The sequence below is a fragment of the Falco cherrug genome, chromosome 1 (assembly GCF_023634085.1).
Source record: "Falco cherrug isolate bFalChe1 chromosome 1, bFalChe1.pri, whole genome shotgun sequence".
NCBI classification, from domain to species: Eukaryota; Metazoa; Chordata; class Aves; order Falconiformes; family Falconidae; genus Falco; species Falco cherrug.
In genome coordinates, this window is record NC_073697.1 from 80,757,506 (window position 1) to 80,777,628 (window position 20,123).

Genomic DNA, 20,123 nt, shown 5'->3' on the forward strand with positions numbered 1-20,123 from the left:
ATTTCCGACACATGGGTCGTGTGCATTGGACTTCATCTGGATCTATGGGTAACTGCGTGTTTTTCGGGTCATAATAAATCATCTAGCACGGCTAATTCCCTCAGGTACTGGATACCCCTCTCCGTGGTGGTCCACGTGCCTGGGTGACATATCATACAATCACAGCATGGTCAGGGTTGGAAGGTACCTCTGGAGATCATCTGGTCCAGTCCCCTGCTAAAGCAGGTTCACCCAGAGCAGGTTGCACAGGATTGCATCCAGGCGGGTTTTGATTATCTCCAGAGAAGGAGACTACACAGCCTCCCTGGGCAGCCTGTGCCAGTGCTCTGTCACCCTCAAGGTAGAGAAGTTCTGCCTCATGTTCAGATGGAACTGTCTGTTCTGCAGTTTGTGCCCATTGCCCCTTGTCCTGCCACTGGGCACCTCTGAAAGGGGTCTGGTCCCATCCTTTTGATACCCACCCTCAAGATATTTGTAGACGCTGATAAGATCCCCCCTCAGTCTTCCCTTCTCCAGGCTGAGCAGGCCCAGCTCTCTCAGCCTTTCCCCATAAGGGAGCTGCCCCAGTCCCCTCATCATCTGTGCAGCCCTCTGCTGGGCCCTCCCCAGTAGTTCCCTGTCTCTCTGGAAGTGGGGAGCCCAGAACTGGACCCAGTACACCAGGTGTGGCCTCATCAGGGCAGAGAAGAGGGGCAGGACAACCTCCCTTGACCTGCTGGCCACCCTCCTCCTAATGCACCCCAGGATGCCACTGGCCCCTTATCCACCAGGGCACCCTGCTGGCTCACGGGCACCCTGCTGCCCACCAGAACTCCCAGGTCCTTCTCCACAGAGCTGCTCCCCAGCAGGTCAGCCCCAGCCTGTGCTGGTGTGTGGGGTGGTTCCTCCCCAGGGGCAGGACCCTACACTGGCCTTTGTTGAACTTGATGAGGTTCCTCTCCACCCAGCTCTCCAGCCTGTCCAGGTCTTGCTGAGTGGCAGCGCAGCCTGCAGGGGTATCAGCCGCTCCTCCCAGTTGTGTATCATCAGCAACTTTGCTGAGGGTACCCTCTGTCCCTTCAGCTAGGCATCCAGGTCATTGAGATGAACAGGACTGGACCCAGTACTGACCCGTGGGGAACACCACTAGCTACAGGCCTCCAGCTAGACTCTGCACCATTGATCACAACCCTCTGAGCTCTGTCATTCAAGTGGTTCTCAATCCACCCTACTGTCCACTCATCTAACCCACACTTCCTGAACTTACCTATGAGGATGTTGTGGGAGACAGTGTCAAAAGTCTTGCTGAGGTCAAGGAGACAACACCCATGGCTCTCCCCTCATCTACCCAGCCAGTCATTCCATCACAGAAGGCTATCAGGTTGGCCAGGCATGATTTCCCCTTGGTGAATCCATGTTGACTACTCCTGATAACCTTCTTTTCCTCCCCATGCTTGGAGATAATGTCAGGATGAGCTGTTCCATCACTTTTCCAGGGATGGAGGTGAGGCTGACTATCCTGTATTTTCCTGGGTCCTCCTTCTTGCCTTTTTTGAAGGCTGGAGTGCCATTGGCTCTCCTCCAGTCCTCAGGCACCTCTCCTGTCCTCCATGACCTTTCAAAGATGATGGAGAGTGGCTTGGCAATAACATCTGCCAGCTCCCTCAGCCGTCAGGGTGCCTCCCATTGGGGCCCATGGATTTGCGGGTGTTAACCTAAATGACCTCTAACCCAATCCTCCTCATTCAAGGGGAAGTCTTCCTTTCTCCAGACTTCCCCTCTTGCCCCCAGGGTCTGGGATCCCTCCGGCTGGCTCTCCCAGAACAGGGTAAAGGTGTAATTATTAGTACTTTCCAATAGATGGCTCCCGAAGTACAAAGGTGATGGCCATGCTGAGCACACATACCAGCAGCAGTTCTGTCGTACCATAGCCGGTGCTGCCCAGCACAACACAGCGATAACCTTAGCCCAGGCCCCGGAGGTGATAAGCACCACAAGAGGGAACACACACTGCAAGTAAGATGTTACCTAAGGCAACTCTGAGAACAAGTGCAACAACTTTGAGAGCAACTAATCAACGTTGTGACCAGCGACTATTAAACTAATATAATAAATGCTTATGAAAAATTTGTTTTAACAATCTCTGGTCACATCTGTTGTTATCTCAACCCTTCGTGCCCCACATTGGGCGCCAAAAAGGACTGTCGTGGTTTAACTCCAGTTAGCAACTGGGGTTAAATGCAATTCAACTGTTTGGTCATCCCCCCCCCGCCCCCCCCCCCCCCCCCCGCAGTGGCATCATACTACTGATCATGAAAAAGAGAGAGAGAAACAAAACCCAAGAAAAACAAGTGATGCACAATACAATTGCTCACCACCCACTGACCAATGCCCAGCTAGTCCCTGAGCAGTGATCGGCAGGTCCGGGCCAGGTCCCCCCAGTTTATATCCTGACCATGATGTTCTATGGTATGGAATATCCCTTTGGCTAGTTTGGGTCAGCTGTCCTGGCTCTGCTCCCTCCCAGCTTCTTGTGCAGCTGCTCACTGGCAGGGTATGGGAAACTGAAAAATCTTTGATTTAGAGTAAGCACTACTTAGCAATAACTAAAACACCAGTGTGTTATCATCATTCTCATACTAAATTCCAAAACACAGCACTGTTCCAGGTTCTAAGAAGAAAAGTAACTCTATCCCAGCTGAAACCAGGACAGAAAGACGGCAACTTTACCACATAAACCATATCTATCTTCTTACCTTTCTTCTGATGGCTAACAAAGGAGCAGCTCTGCAAATACTGTCTCAAGTGAATGTTGTATTTTGATTTCATTGTCTGAGTTGCTCAGTAAAGTTCCTTCAAAAGTATCTGTGCATGTTAACTTCCTAGCTACCACCTTGGGCATCTGGCTATGCTGCAGCTGGTTATTTGTAAGGAAATTCTCCAATGAATAAATTACCAGAAACATTGTTATTATGGAAAGGAAAATACAACCCTTACATTCTCCTTCAACATTTAGATTCTGGTCAGAGTCTTGAAATTACCATCCTAAAATCAGTATGAGAGTCTAGGTAAGAGTCTGGAGTGAGAGTCAGGTTAATTAGCAATACTTTCTTTTTGTGGTTGCAAAGAGTCCAGCTGACAATATGGATATGCAAAAAACATAGAAAAAGCTCTGGAATCCATCCATTATAAAATGATATTTAAAAATTTAAATGTTTTACACCCTTGATTTTTTTTGTTATTAGTTGATCTGTGATAACTAGACATGTAGGATTTTGGACTATAACCTCATGGTGCTGCGGTTTCGAAGTCTGTCAAGCTTTATTTAAACTGTGTTGTACCTCACATCTAATTGAAATATATTTAAAATTGTGTGTGTTCATGCCTTCTAGGTATGTCTGTTATCACAGAGGCTGAGAAGTAGGATAAATTAGCCATTACTGAACATAGAGCTGACAAGCTAGACTGATCATTTAAAAATTAGTTTAGTCATTTCTATATTGCAGGGAAATTGCCAAAGCTTACTAGAAGGAGTTAAAGCCTGTCGTTCTCCCTTCCTCCTCTCCTCTTCATTGGCAACAGCTGCCCCAGCAGCTCTGACTCAGATTTGTGACTGTGCAGTCCTCTCCTGCTTCCTCTCTACCTGCAGCTGACATGGGCTGCCTCAGTCCTGGATATTCCCTTGTTCTCATTTTGCACTGTCCGTGGTTGCTTTCTTTTTTATATACCTTGCTTAGTAAATGAGATAAATGCGATCTTCAGTTACCTGCATAAACATAGGGCGGGTATTTCTCACCAGTGCTGGCATATCCAGGGTGGCTTGAAATGTTGCATGTCCAGTTTTCACTGGCCTTTGTACCCACACTCCCATACATAGAGCCTCCTCTGAAAACACCACTGGGGCTTTATATGCTCACCTAGTATACTGCAGTCAACAGATCTGTGAAGGGCTGTTTTTTGCTGACGAAGGGTGCAGCCCATAATCAAACTTCTCCAGGAGTAAAGGTGTACCCATCCAAACCCCTTCCTGCCTGCCCCGGTTCGACGGTGCCTTAATCGTGCCCCTGCAATTCTGTGTGCAGCCACGCTTCAGAGAAATCCGATTTAAAAAACAAACAACGCACAGCATTAAGTTGTCTTACTCCATAATGGCAGGTGCATGATTCAGGCCTGGAGAGAGCAGGTGTTTTCTTAAAATTGCTTTGGTGTTGGAGAAATTACAACGTAGGACCATATCTTAAGATGTTTCTGAGCATAAAATGACTGCTTGTAAGTGCTGTTTAGAAAAGTGCTAGGAGTAAGTTAAATTCTCTCTCTACTTCAATATGTAAAGGTAATATGTTATTTCACGAGAAACCTGAGGACTTTTTATTTGAATTATGCCAGAGTATCCTGACCTGACAGGTGTTTTTATTAATGTATTTCTGGTGTTGGGGAATAAAATCAGATTACCAAAAGATTTTTCTCTTTGCTAGATCTGGTTAGAATGATGATAACACAGACTCCATGCAAGAAACATTGTGATGATGGCATAATATATGTCTGAAATGATGTAGTGTTTTCACAAATCATAAGATGAAGGGATAGCTTATCTTCAGATTTTAGCACTCGCTACTGCAGTATGAATTATATTGTATAATCTTTACTTCCATTCTGAAAATTGTCTGCAGTCACATATTCAATTTAGGGGAAAAACACATAAACTAAATTAGGTTAAAAGAACTAACTCTGCATTTTGTATTGCTGATTTAATAGAAAGCAGCTCAAAAAGAATACAGTAATGATAGGGCATAAATGTTAACATTATGTATAAATAAATGTCAGGCATAAGTTTTCTTCTAAATTTGCCTTAAGAACTGAGTTAGGATGGATGTCTATTGTGACTATAAATACAGAGTATCTGACAGAGGCCTGGCAAACAAGAAGTTTGTCAGAAGGCAGGTGATAGGAAATCATGTAACGTTCATCACAGACCTCTCTTCAGTAATCTTCCTTCCTTGTCCCACATCCCCGGCGCTTGGTGTGGGTGAGATTGATAGTAATGATGAACATCTCAGGTCCCCCTGGGGGCACAGGGCTGGGACCTGAAGAAGGGCTACACCTGGGAAGCTTCTGAGGAGCACGGGGAAAGCTTAGTCAAGAAAATCAGGGGAAAAGAAAGACCAGATGGTGCATGAGGTAAATCACAGGATCTATGATCTATGATTATCCTGGCTACCAGATTTAGAAACTGAAGATTTCTCTGTTCAAGGTTCAAGTAAAGGTGTAATTTTTTGTCCTGATAAGTTACTTGAAGAAGTTAGAGCTTACAGTTACTTGATACAAGCCAGAGAAACCTCTTACGTGTTAATTTTCCCTATCTTTCCTTCATCTTTACAGTTTTAGTGTGGTGACATTTTTGAGAAGATTATGAGGTGTAAAACCATAAAGAATTCACTTAGCCATTAAATGTAAGAGGCTGGTACACTATGATTTTCTGATTGAATGATAATAATCAGTGTACAGGAGACAGTTTTGACAATAGTCTGGTAAATAGAGAAGTACTATATTATTGTTCATTATGTCATGAATTGAAGGTACTTGTTAACTGTAGCTCATTTTCTCTTTGAATTAATGTTTAGCTAGACTTAACTGAATATACGTTCTGGCTACAATTATCGTATTAAGCAAAGAATAATTTATGACTTTAAATTACAGTAAACTAAGATTATTATGAAGATCAATAATTTAATTTTCAGGTGTCTTAAAGATGTCTGTGAAATATAGGTTCTGGCATCTCCTGCAATCAGATTTGTATTTTTAGGCAATTTTAGAGAGAAGATCACATAGCGATAACAATTGCTCGATCCAATAGTAAATTAACATATGGAGATCTGGCTTTGTGAAGGATGGCTGCTTTTGGGGTTGTGGAAGCTAAACTGATCATTTCATATTTACAGAATACATCCTTTTAGGTTTGCAGTCAGAACCATTAGTGAAAGTTGTAGTGTTTATGTCTTTTATACGTAGTGGTGGTATTTTCTACTGCAGATTTCATCTTGAGAGCAGGAAGAGAAAGAGCCATAGAATCATTTAGGTTGGAAAAGGCCTTTGAGATCAAGTTCAGCCATTAACCCAGGACTGCCAAGTCCACCACTAAACCATGTCCCTAAGCGCTGCATCTACGCGTTTAACACCTCCAGGGATGGTGATCCCACCACCTCCCTGGGCAGCCTGTGCCAGTGCTTCACCACACTTTCAGTGAAGATTTTTTTCCTAATACCCAACTTAAACCTCCCCTGGTGCAACTGAGGCAGTTTCCTCTTGTCCTGTTGCTTGTTACCTGGGACAAGAGACCGACCCCCACCTGCCTACAGCCTCCTCTCAGGGAGTTGTAGAAAGCAATGAGATTTCTCTTGCGTCTCCTCACTAGACTGAACACCCCAGTTCCCTCAGCTATTTTTCATCAGACTTGTGCTCCAGACCCCCCACCAGCCTCGCTGCCCGTCCCTGGACACGCTCCAGCACCTCCCTGTCCCTCTTGCAGCGAGGGGCCCAAACCTGAACTCGGTACCTGAGGTGCGGCCTCACCAGTGCCGAGCGCAGGGGGACGGTCACTGCCCTTGCCCCGCTGGCCACACCGTTTCAGCCACCAGCCAGGACGCTGCCGGCCTTCCTGGCCACCTGGGCACCCTGCTGGCTCCTGCCCAGCCGGCTGCCAGCCAGCACCCCCAGGCCCTTTCCCCCCAGGCCCTGCCCAGCCGCTCTCCCCCAGCCTGGAGCGCTGCGGGGGGTTGCTGTGACCCAAGGGCAGGGCCCGGCACTGAGCCTGGTGGAACCTCGCACAGTGGCCTCGGCCCATCGGTGCAGCCTGCCCAGACCCTCTGCAGAGCCTCCTGCCCTCAGGCCGACCAACACTCCCGCCCAGCTGGGGGCCATCTGCAAACTGGCTGAGGGTGCGCTCCATCCCCTCAGCCAGGCCCTCCATAAAGACACTGAACGGGCCCCAGCACGGAGCCCTGGGGACACCGCGTGTGACCGGCCACCAGCGCAGGTTGCCTTGTCACAGAAGGAGATCAGGTTTGTCAAGCAGAACCCGCCTTTCAGAAATCAATGCTGGCTGGGCCAGATCCCTCAGTTGTTCTGTATGTGCCACGTGAGCTGTCCTACAGGGGAGAGAGGAGCCAGGGACGTGGGTCAGCACCGTGGGAGCAGTCAGCATTCTTCAAATCACTGGTTTTGGCAATTAGATACCAGGGTCCTGATAGCAGCCCCTGGGGCTGCAGCATCTCACCTGCTGACTCTGCACAGTGTTTCTAGTTGTAGATGGCAATAGATGAAAAAGATTATAATGTTATGTTTGTCCAAGTTCACAACTGCTGTGTTTTCATAGACATGCCACTTGATTCTCATGAGAAAGGAAGAGTTGAAGGGTGGGTGGTGATGGAGTGGCTGACCTGGTGGCTGGCTGGTGGGAGGCTTGAGAACACCTATAAAAATGTCTGTTCCTGAATGCTGCTCACATCTGTGAATTTTTTAGGAGATACTCCAAATTAGCTAAGTGTAAAATATGAATCTGAGGTGATTAAAATTTTTTGGACCACAGAAAAAAATGGCCTATAAAGTGGTAATAATAGTAAGAAAGAAATTTACAGAATGGTTGTTAGAAGCTTAACTTAACCCAAAAAGTAGTTCTTACAAAACCATAATTTGTTTCGTACGTGGTTTTAAACTGTAATATCTCGGACTGATCTGTGCATTTAACGAGGCATGTATGTGTTGAATTCTGTTAATTTTTATGTGAAAACTTGATATATTTTATTTTTTATTTATAATTGTTATACATTGTTGTATAGTGAGCAAATGGCATGCCAAGATTCTGTTTTCCTTCATTTTCAGCAGAGCAAATCTTGTACAGAATATAGATAGTCAAGAAATTTTTATAGAATTCTATAGATCCTGCTCATGGAGATTCGGTTGGTCCCTTATATACAGAGTGCAATTACCTGGAATGTCAGAGCTTACCTGCCTTTAGCTCCTATGGGATGTTGAAATGTCATAAAGCTGGTATGTTTTTTCCTTTGCTCAGTCTAAACATCCAGACAGCTCTTTCTGTGTTCTCCAACTATGGCTTGAATTTATGCAGTTGTGAACAGCATTAGATTAGCAAACCCTATTTAAAAAAAATGTAGAGTGATTTTATTAGGTGCATTCAGCAGAAGGAACGGCCCCTGAATTGACAGCATTACTGATACTCCTACTGCGCTTTAGAGCTTGGCAAGCCCATGCATATGTTTGCAGGCTGGGGCCACAGACTAGGTTGTTTAAAGAACAGTTGCACATAGGAAAAAACACATTTCTTTAGAAATATTTAGCTGTATTTTCTATAAATAGCAAGCTTTTTATTACAAGGAACAAGCATAAAATAAAAGAGGCTAATTCTTTCTACTTTGCCCTTTGCTAATGCAACCAGTGTTGCAGTGGGTGGGATTTTCTCGCAGCAATAAGAGCAAGAAATTTTTCTTTGATTGGAAAATATGTTTACAGAATCAGAAAAAATCGACAGGAGCAGGTGTTACACTTGAAAGTCTTTTTTAGAACTAAGCTGTGTATTTTTGTGGGGTTTTGTTGTGTTTTTTCTTTTTTTGGGGTGGCAGTGGGGGGTGGGGGGGGTGAGAGCAGGGCTCAGATTCTTAATACTTCAAGTTGGCAGCATCCTGTTAAATTACTTTGTGAGAGCTGGGAGTGTGCGGGCAGATGAATGCATAGTCTGTAGTGTGTGATACCATGCATATAAAATGGTTTATTGAGCAAAATAAACAATTCTCTGCAGTCTCTGACAGACAATTCTACATTTCTCTGCAGTCTCATAACTGACAGCTATGACCAGTCAAGTAAAGTCTACCTCTGCATTTGCAATGACTTCTATTTCGTACAACTTAACCCAAAATGCCTCATTAGGAGTGCACACCTGTCATTTTTCTTGTTAGTTGGAATTTTTTGATACTCTTAATCATATGGTGGGTTTTTGTCTCCTTAAACAAAAAAAAAGATTTATTTTTCATAATGTAGACATACAGTGTATTTTAAATTAATATTTAACTGGAAAGCTTAGGCTTTCATAGGCCTTCTGCTTATCTTTCTAATATCCCATATGAAGCTGTTGTTACTTCCCAATTAAAATCATATAATTTTCTACCTGTTATTTTCAGTTAGCATGGAGAGGACTCAGGTAGTGTGTACTGCTTAGTTGTTGCTTTCAAAGGAACAAAATTTCTCAATTTATTCCCATAACCCAATTTTCTTATTTTCTAAATGGAAAAGTGACACTTACAGCAACACAGGGGCCCTAACTTTAAAGAAAAGTTTTATTCTCATTTAAGAATTTATTTTGCACCTGCTAAGTACATAGTTTTATTCAATCCTTGACACTGATTTCATGTCTTTTATTTACTTGTACCAAAACACATAGGAGGAAAGAATGGAGATGGCAGAGCCATTATAACTTCATCCAATATGTCAAACTGACTTCTAAAATTTAGAGTGGTGTTGTTTTTCTGGTGCATGGTTTTTAGCAGGACAAGTTTTTTGCACTCCTAGAGACTCTTCCAGCATCCTTTGTTAGTACTAAGTATACTGAAAATAAAATGAATAGAATCTGTACCTCAATGATAGTCATGCAGTTCTGTGCTCATTGTTTTTGAAATCTGAACAGAGTCAATATTCAGCTAGAGGTAAGAGAGTGATCAAAATCAAGCAGGTCTTTTAACATTATCCATCATAAACAATATATATGGTCTGTTGACAGCTACTTGGGAGTTTTGTGTTAATGAAGAAAATTCAGAAGCTAAAGAGAGGTGCGCAAGGCTGAGTGCATTCCAGCATTTGCACTGTTTCTGCTGGGGCTACCCAGCTTCAGCATTCCTGAAAGGAGAAAACTCTTCAAAAAGCTTATCTTATGGCTGGTAGATTTCAAAACACTTTGCAAAAGGGAAAAGTGAGCTTATACCCAATTTACAGCAAGATGATTCATAATCATGCAAGTTCCCTGCTTTGGAAATGGCCGCTTTGCAGAAGCCCGTGGAAAAGCTCGTTGAGTTAAAGAGAAACCCAGAGTCCATGTCGAAGAGGAACACTGCGCAGAAATGCAGAGTGATGTATTTTCCCTGGTTGCCTTTGAGGTAGCTGTGTAATGATATCCCGGGTTAGTGTCAACAGGAAAATGCCAGCAGGAGGCTAGGTCACTCTTCTATTTTCTCCTTTGTTTTTTGGGTTGGTTTTTTTTTTTTTTTTTCTTTTCTTTTTTTTTTTTTTTTTTTTTTCCCTATGGTGTTAGGATGAAAAGGCTTCATACTACAAATATTCAGTAACTGAGAGAGACAGCTTATTTTTTTGGGTAAGTTTACAGTGCACTATGTTTCTCCACAAGTAGATATTAAAGTTTTATCATTTCCATTTGACAGCCTCCTCAGCACCCTCGTGCATTAAAATCCAACTCTACTTTCCTAATAAAACTGTTAATTTATGACTATTGTGAACTTCTACAGAATGAATCAATATTGATTTTCTGAACCTGCTTCTCACTAGACTTGTTAAAATAAACAATCTGATTTTAGAAAAAAATCTTTGAATTGAGCAAGAAGGAGCTTGAATCTTATTGCTGTATTTTGAGAATTTGAAGACTCCTATGAAGACTTAAACAGACTCAGGCTTGCCTAAGGCAGTATGTAATAGTTTTTATGGTTTTCAGTCAAAGAATTCAGCACAAGGAGTAAGAACACTTAATTTATTCCAGTCACTGAGAACAATTAACTGTTTGAGCTGCTCACAGTTCTTGGCTCCCAAGGGCAGGTTATTTAGACCCATTTTGGTCACCTTGGCACAGAACTGTGAGTGTGGCACTGTAGAATTTGACACATCAGCTGCAGTTCATTGCCTGCATAGAAGTCTGTGGGGCTGTATGCGATGCCCTCAGAATATCTAAGATATCTGTGCAGAACTGGCAATTATGGCACAAGACCAATGGGACACCTTCTGACTGGAGGCTGAGCTGAAAGCCCTAAAGCATCTGAAAGGGCACTGGGTGCCTGTGCACGGGCAAGTGTATCAGCCCCACAGACAGAAAACTGCAGAACAAAGAGCTCGCTGTTCTTATTGAAGCTCTGAGTGGATAGTTAAGGTGTTTTTGAAAATTTTGATTCTACTCTTCCTCCCCTGCTCTTCCCATTCCAAGCTTTCTAGTCATTATTGATCTGATTATTTTTTTCTTTTTCTGATGTTGCATTTTGGCTTGGCAGATATAAATATACACATCTGGTTTGGTCTAAAACATTTATTTTCTTATTTTTCACATCCACAAAACTTCTCCAATTTCTGGGAAATAATTTTGTTTGTTTATCTATTCATTAAACATGAACACTGTCCACGATTGTAACCCGGGAAAGTGCCCTGTGTAGTGTGTTTTGAATGTAGTAAGTTAAACAGGCAACCTCTGTGATGCAGCTGATGGGTGTAGTCATGATAGCTGCTCCGAAGCACAAGGTGAAAGCACTGATCGGAAGCAGAAGTTGGGTTTATTGAGGGGGAGAGTTGCTAAGGGAAATTCAGACATTAGCTGGTGCAGTGCAAGATGCTCTGTTTTATGATACAGTAATGGAGAAGCTCACTTCAGAGTCTCTGTCTTCCCTACAACGAACAGAGAGGGAAAGCTTAAATATCTAAGGAAGTGCTGATGACTGGGTCTCCATAAACTAAAGGTTATTTTTGATCATGACCTACTATTTTAGTGCATTTTCCATAATAAAACATGCATTCTAATTAGAAACAAGATGCAATGAAAATGTTTGAAAAGGAAATATTTTATTCCTTCCTCTTTTGGAGAATTTTTTTCTGACCATCATTAGAAGAAATTACCCAGCACTCATGATACAGAATTTAGTTTACGTATCTGCAAGCAGAATTTGAAATCAGCTGGCTGGCTGGGGTAAGGACCTCACATGTGAATTCCACGTGAACTGTTACTTATTAGAGCTTTCCTGAATTCTAGTGTAGCTTCTCCAGTGTTAGCTGGTGCCAGCACACAGCTGGAGAAATGTTGATTAATGCAAACTTTATGGATTAATCAGTATGAGAATCAGTACCTCAGAGACTCAGAAATGTGTGCAAACTCTGCTGTGCCAGTGCCCACAAATCTCAGACAGGTATCTCGTTTGAAATTGTTGTGTTTTTTTCCTCTGACCCCGAGTAGTAAGTGAGAGATTGTTGTGGAAATAAAAGCGGTTTATTTTCGGTGACAAAGAAAGTGGGGAAGGAGGCCATAGGGACTGTTCTAATCTCTCCTCCATGGTTATAGTGAATATGTCTCTCTCTCCCCCGCTCCTCCCCCTCCACCGGAAAAAAACAAGTGCTGTATCTCTTCTCCTGTAGTTTCCTGAATTAAGTGTGTCTCTTGTGGAGCTCTTAGACACAGATTCCAATAAAAAAAATAAATAAAACTTCCTGTTGGGAATCACCCTGTTTCCACTTGCTTTTGATTTTTAAGTGAAGGATATTACACTAATCAATGCAAAACAAGGAAAATGCTAACACATGATGTAAGTAATAATATGCAGGTGGATCAGATTTGTCTGAAATTTATTTTGTTGTCTGTTTTCTGCTGTTCAAGAGCTGTACAAAGCACACATCATAACTCTGCAGTTAAGCTGCATTTGCTTTCTTTTCTCATCAGAGAAAGGTGAGGATGCTGGAACGAATAAAGTGTTCCCTTTGCTTCACCTTCTTTCTTGTATGTTTCCCAGCACACTTGTGCACCCCCTGTTGCCCTTTGCTTCCTACCATCTCTGGAGAATAGATTTGATAAAAAAAAAGTATTATAGATTAAAAATAAGCAAAGAAATATTTATGCTTGATGATTCCTTTTGCTGTCCTACTTCAAAACTGAAGGTTTTGTTCTCAGTAGACAGAAGAAGGAATACAATTATCTCCTTAGAAGAAATTTGCAAAGTATTGGCCCTTTTTCAGCATGGACATTACTTGGTATCAGTCTGAGTGGGAAGGAACAGGGCAGTAGCTATCCTACCCCAAGATAATGAGGAGTAGGAAACAGATTGTAAATTATCTTTGGTAAATATTCCCTGAGACTAACGGGAGGAAAAAGCACTTGTACAAAATCATGGTAAATAAAATTGTAAGTGATTCAAATTATTTTAGTGAATCTTAGCTAAAAGGATCTTAGCTTTGTATGGAAATTGTGTTGTATTGAAATCATATTAATTAGTATTAGAAACAAATCTTCAGTATTTTCCAGTTCCAACCGTTGTACCTATTTACACATTATACACATTCACATGTATCTATGTGTTCATTTACTGAAGAGCTGCCCAAATTCTGACTTCTGAGAATTTGCATTTTCTGTACTTTTAGCCCAGGTTTACCTTTTGTGCACCGAAAAATAAAGTACAAGTAGCTTGTAACCACTATGTTTGCTGAGATGATCGTATGAGTTAAATATCTCAGTGATTTTTAAACCAATTTTCTTTTCTTAGGTTGTCAAAAGACCGCCTATTTAAATGCCAATCTACTCCACTGGAGCTGGTTTTGATACATGCCAAGGAGAACTTAAATCTTTGCATTTGGATAATTTAAGGTAAATACAAATTACCTAAGAGATTTGTTAAGGTCTTAAAGGAACCATTTCCAAACTAATTTTATATTTAGGTGATATTTACTTTGTATTCTCAGAATATGCATTTTAACTTCAGTTACTCAGTAGAAATGCTTTAAAACTAGATAAAAGAATGCCTCGATGCATTGCAAAGGTCTGGAATTTCTGTTTTAAGCACAAAACTCACTGTACCCCTTATAGTGGAGCCAGAAACAAAGCTCCATAAAACATGAAATCGTACCGTGAAACAAGAAGTGCACTCTTGGTGTGGTGGGGTTGTGTTGCATGGCTCTTGTTTACACTTAAGAGTTGTGTTATGATCTAAAAGCACACAGGGGCCATCTGTCCTCTTTGGGCCAGGCATACCACAAGCATGTAAGAAAAGGGACAGTCCCTGCTTGTCAGGTGTGCTAGGCTTTGCATTTGCACTACTGGGACCTAAAAATCTCTTAAGTTCTATGTTCATTTTACCTGTGGTATCTGAAAACTTGCAGAAGAGTCATCAAGTGATCTGTTCATCATCTTTCAGACAAACTTGTGCATTACCACAGTGGTAGCACCTGCAATACCACTGAAATGCAAATAGTATCTGGGGAGCCTTACTTGCTATCTGCCTGCCCCATGAATGCTGCTGAAGGCAGATGCTCTCTGAATCTTGCATCCTCATTCATTTTTGTGTTTTCTTTTCAGGCCCTCTCAAGAATTTTTTTTCTTAAGAGGCACACTGAGCACTGTGTAACATAATCTACTCAAAGTATGGCTGTAAATAGGACCATACATCTCTATTGTCTCCTTGGGAAATGTTCTTGTTTGATCTTGGGTCTCTTAATTAAAAAAAAAAAAAAAGAAGCAGCTACAAATATCTTTGATAATGATGCTTAATGGTTTCATACTGTATAAGAGGAAAAAAAATGAGGCCACCTCAGGAACCACAGCATTAGCAGCAGAACTACAGCCTCTGTAGTTTCCACTTTCTTTTTATTTATGAGGTGCCTTTGGTGATAATCTTTAAAAATTCATCTTCAGTTCAGTTTGCTTCAGCCATATGTTGCTAGGGGCTGCAGACTAAAGGTTGGGCTAATCATTGCTATCCTATACTTCTCTACCGATCAGCCCTTTCAAGTAAGGGAGTTTTTTCATACAGTGATAAAAAGTCTTGGGGTTGGTACAGTATTTCATTATCACTGTGATAGCACTTTCATTCTTTTTCCTGGTATAATTTTCTGTTTTTTACTTCACCTTAAAGTTTAGCTTAATAGGACTTCTTATGGCTTACATGTGACACATACTTGTGTTGTCAAGACTTTTCACTTATGGTCAGGCTGAGATGAATGCCTGAAACAGCTATTCATTCAAATTGCCTGGGAATATAGTGCAGGCAGAATATCAGATCTACAAAAAGTTGAGACACTAGCCAGATTTTGATCTCAATGAAAACATGTGTGTTTGAAACCGATGTCAGCAGCACTTACCTCAGATTGATATCTATGTAATTGAGAACAGTATCTGATCCTCTCTGGCTGGTCTGTCCCCTGAGATTTCTTTACTTATGCATTACAAAGATTGGCACTGTTGTCTTTTATATAACCTGTTAGTTGCATGTCTCTTTTTGATCAAGTTATGTATGCCGTTTATGTATCAGTCTTCAAGGGCCTACCTTGTTCACTATTGTAACTTAAAATGTTTTAAATGGGTGGCAGTCATAGCAAGTGAGAAATATCAGGGTATTTTCATCTGACCCATTCAGATATGAGTACCTGTATTCATCACATGGCAAGTACTTATGCATGGGTTGAGTAGTTATTGTTGTTACCATTTCCGTGGTCAAAAATATACTGAACAGGCATCAGAAGCCTTTGCAAAGCAGGTGGTACGTGTAAGGAGCTCCTTAATGTTGAGTGCCCTGGATTAATATTGCTTTGGTGTCTGAAGGATAGGTAAACTGCGTGGGTGAGGCTGCTCGCAGTCCAGTCATGGCTGCAACAGTCTTTTGCTCTTTGTGCTTTAGTGAATAAGTCAAGGTTTTCAGAAGAGGTATAAGTGACTACTTTCCATGATGCCTTTGTAAAGTCCATTTTGAAAGGTGAGGTGGGCTATGCTACATCCTGAAAGATGCTAGATCATATTTTCCTCTTCTGCCATATGCTCTGGTATGCCACCGTAGGTAGGCTTTGATTCATCCACTATGATCTTGAACAGTTAACCTAAGGACCTTAGTTACCATAAGTTATTGCTAAAATCAGCAAAGGGCGATAACCATTCCAGAATACAGGTCAGTTAACTGAAGATGTGAACTGTCTTCTGGACTGGCCATTTTATCTCTATTTTAGACAGGGAGCACAGACTCACTTGGTTCCTAATCTGGAATGTGCTGAATTCTAGACCTCGTGTCTCAGTGCTTTGCAGGAAAAAGAGGCTAATATGGTATTTCTTCCTCACATATAAAATGAAGAAAATACCTTATAAATTGTGGAGGCATATGTGTATCTAAGATTGATAGGGCTATTTTCTTCAATTTTAAGGCAAGTGCTGCAAGTATGTACTTTCTAGCTGTAAAGGATTTTGTGAAGATTAATGCTTGTAGAATATTTAAAGATGTAAACCACTGAATAAACGATACTTTCTATTATGTTATTTTTGTTACTTTTGTTTGGTGGGGAAAAAAAAAATTCTCTATGGTCTGAACCACGAGAAATAATATGAGAGGTCTCCAGTACAGCGATTGTGCTTTGTGATGAAGGAAGTGCCAAATGGTTCAGTGCTCCTAGGTGTCCATGAGTCACACTTCTGTTCATCTCATTTTGAGGTGAAATGCTCTGGAAATTGAGTATATGAGCAGTGCTAGGTAGTCAGGAAGATACTGGTAGAATAAAGTAAGTTGCTTGAAATTAATTATTTGGGAAGCACTTTGCAAAGCAGAACTGTAAAGGAAGTAAAATTTTCATCTGGTTCATTAAAACATGAACACATTATATTCATCAGTGAATTAGTGATTAACGTCCCATTTTATTTTCGTGTAAAGTACAGTATCTGAAAACTAATGTACACTTATCTGCAAGATACGTAATCTTCAAGTGGTTTGTCTGTGAAGGTGTAGTTTGGTTACTCATTTATGTTTAATTTCATCTGGTTTTGTACTTCAAACATTGATTTCACTGTTTTGAGCTGCCTGGTATTCTGAAAGCTGTGCGTCTTCCAGATAAACTTAGATCTGAATCCCACAGACTTGTTTTCTTTGTTTGATGATTCTTCCTCAAATGGATTTGTACAGAAGAATTTTCAGGTTTTGGTTATATGTGTTCCTTCCATCACTTTTCTAGATATCTGAGTCCAAAGTATAAGTGCACAGGGAGAAGATGTTGAATAGCACTGAAGTGCCTGAACGTTTGGGTAGGTTCCTAGTGCGCTGTTTTAAAGAGAACTGAATCGCCTGGCTCCCTTAGTGATTTCAGGCACTGAATATCAAAACACAAAACCAAACCCCTTACACCAGTGTCCTTATGATATAGGCATGAAATCCCATTTTAAAAAGTGATTTGGCCTCAAAGTCATTGGCATATGTTGTACTCCAAATGCCCACACAACTTCTGCATTTGATGTGTATTAAATGGATATGCATTATAAATAGTACATACATTTTTTGTGGAGGCTCTTCTCTGGAAGGAGACTCAAGTATGTTAGCCAGGATAGAGCTGTGGTGTGCTCCCACAAGATTCCCGTGGGAATCTCGGTATGGATGTTAAAGAAAACAGGCCCATGGGCTGCACTGAGTGTTTATCCTGTACTATTGAAACTGAGAGTCATTGTGAGCTGGACACTGAACAAATCTAGCTCCATAAAAACCAGTGTTTCTAGGCATTAAGCAAAAGCCCCAGGGCTAAGCAAGGAGCCAAAGGCGGGCCTCTCAGCACTACAGTTTTGAATTTAAACATTTTTAATTTTGCCTTTGCTGCCAACCATTTTGTACCCCAACCCTCAGCCTGTCCTTGGGCGCTAGGGCAAGCGTTCCTACGGCAAGGAATTTGTAACTTGCACCCGGGAAGGCATCGCACGCGGAGGTACCGGACAGCCTGGGTGTGCCAGCAGTTGGTGCCGTGTAAGGCACTGCCCCAGGAGGTGCAGCAGCAGCGATGCCATGCTGCCGGGGGCCACGCCGGCGTGCTGCACTGTGTGCTTTGCCGTCAGAACCCTGCAGTCCGTTTGCTATAAATTGTGCCCTTCGTGGTAAACTGTGCAGTGCAGTGTGGAGCAGTTATCTTCCCGAGAAATCATTTTACTTTGAGTGAAAGGTTCAATGTTAGTGGCTACAGGGGAAACTGTGAGTTCGATCAATAATCTCCCTGTTCCCCCATTTCCATACCGACAATGATTCATTGTGTACCCCGATTCTCTCTCTTTCTCAATTATGCAGCAATAAATTGAAAACTGGCATTGATGTTTCAGAATACTGCAAGGGCTAGAACCCCTTGGGTTTCCATCCCTCCTGCAACTGAGCACTTCAGCCTTCAAAAATTTGTTTTGGCTTCTGAAGTAGGGATGTCATATCATTTTACAGTAGTGAGTGTTTCTTGCCACTTGTGGCAATGTGGAAATCACCACAGGGACCAAGATTGTTCAAGTGTTCAGCAAGAAAAGCTATATCCCGTTCATAAATCTCTAAGTCAAATCTGAAATAAAAGTCATGCAGCAAACCAGAAAATGAATTTTATTTTAAATTGAAACAGGGATCAGCAGATATAGCCTGGGATTTGGAAATGATTAAGTGTAAGATTCAGTTAAGAAGTTTCACCTCCCACGAAAATATAAAGCAAACATTCTCATTCCTGACCTATAGATCTTTACTGTGTTCAGAATAATAAAATGACTGATCCAATCACATATTGTTGCAGAAGAACTTGGAGCATTTTTACTGAGACATGAGTCAATAATAGATTTTGCAGTTTGGGCTTTTCTTTTCTAGTAAAATCGTGGTTTAGCTTCAGATCCTCTCCCCCTGAATTGTAAGTCCTACTGGTAGTTATTGAAATGTGCTGAAGGCTGTGTTTCATCTTAGCTTTGCTTACATTAACAAGAATCTTAGTGTAAATTGATATTGCAGTCCTGAAGGTCCAAGCATGCTCGCTTTATTTCTTGTCCTGTAGAGTCGTGTTTAGTGAAGAAATTGAGATTCAGAAGCAAATTTATTGAGTAAAGTATGTAAATCCAATGCCCTAAGTGGATAAAATTAGAAAACTAAATTAATGGTGTGTCTAATTGATTCAATGAGTGCTTGCAGTTTTCAGCTTTGAATCCTAGAAAGATTTTCAAAGCTGCTTAATCCTGTCTTGTAGGGACTCCTCCCTGCACCAACTATTAACCAGACTTTCCCTTCATTTTTTGGGGCTTGGATCATCCTTTCCTCTACTGCAGCTAAGATGACTTCTTATAGATCTTACTTCTCTAAATTTAAAAGCCACACTGCTGGTAATGTTGCTGTATCCTGACTAATGGTACAGATAATTCTGTCACATTTGGCACATTGTTTCTCTTTACTTATTTTATTGGAATATAAGGAAGATTTATAACTTTATAAGGAAGCTACTGATATAATGATTTAGCATAGTCTGTGTGGTATGTTGACATGGTAGGAAAGGTATTCGGAGAACTAACATAAAACCCTAAACCAACCCTATACTTACTGTGCATAAATTCTGCATCAGCATAAATTCCAGTGGGCAATTTGAATCTGGAAAAATACATGACAGAGAGGGACTTTGGCCATTTCCAGGACAGCATGCTCATACTTTTCATTTGAAACATTGCTTCTTTTACTCCATAGAGGAATCTGGTAGGTTGGAGCACTCCTCTTAGTCTGCCGCCAAAGGTAGGAATATAGGACTTAACTCCCAGTCTTCAGCCATCACTGGGGCTGTTCTCTAGCTTTTCCCTTCTCCGAAACAAAATCATAAGGAGCTGAGGTTAGATCTGTAGGCATACACACACAGATTGCATGGGGAAGCTTTTTCCATGGTGAGACAGTTTTCTGGGAGTGGAGTCCAGATCAGGCATTTTGACCTTTGTGAAGAGGAGACAAAAGTCTCTCCTGTGCATAGGATCCCTATGCTTTTCCAAAATTTCTCCATGCTCTCTCCCCTGCTTTTACTTCTCCTCTTGTGATGAGTTCCCATGACTGGAAGCTACATTTTATCTGTTGCTGTGCCCCACTGAAGGGAAGTAAGGGGGAGTTTTTGGTTCCCACTTCACCTAGATGCTTGGTGGGCAAAATTCTCCTTTCTTTGGCATTTCCCTGTGAAATGGAGCAAGGGATGCTACTTTTGATTTGGTATTATTTCCATCAAGCTTTGTCAGATTTAAGACAGAATCACAGGAGCAGTGATCTCTGACTGAAGAAAATCTGTTCAAATCAGAAGTCTCCCTGAGACCATGATATATAGATTGGCAGATCTGTCAAAACTGGCTTTGATCCATCACCAATCTTCGTAAAATTCCCTTGTTATTTGCC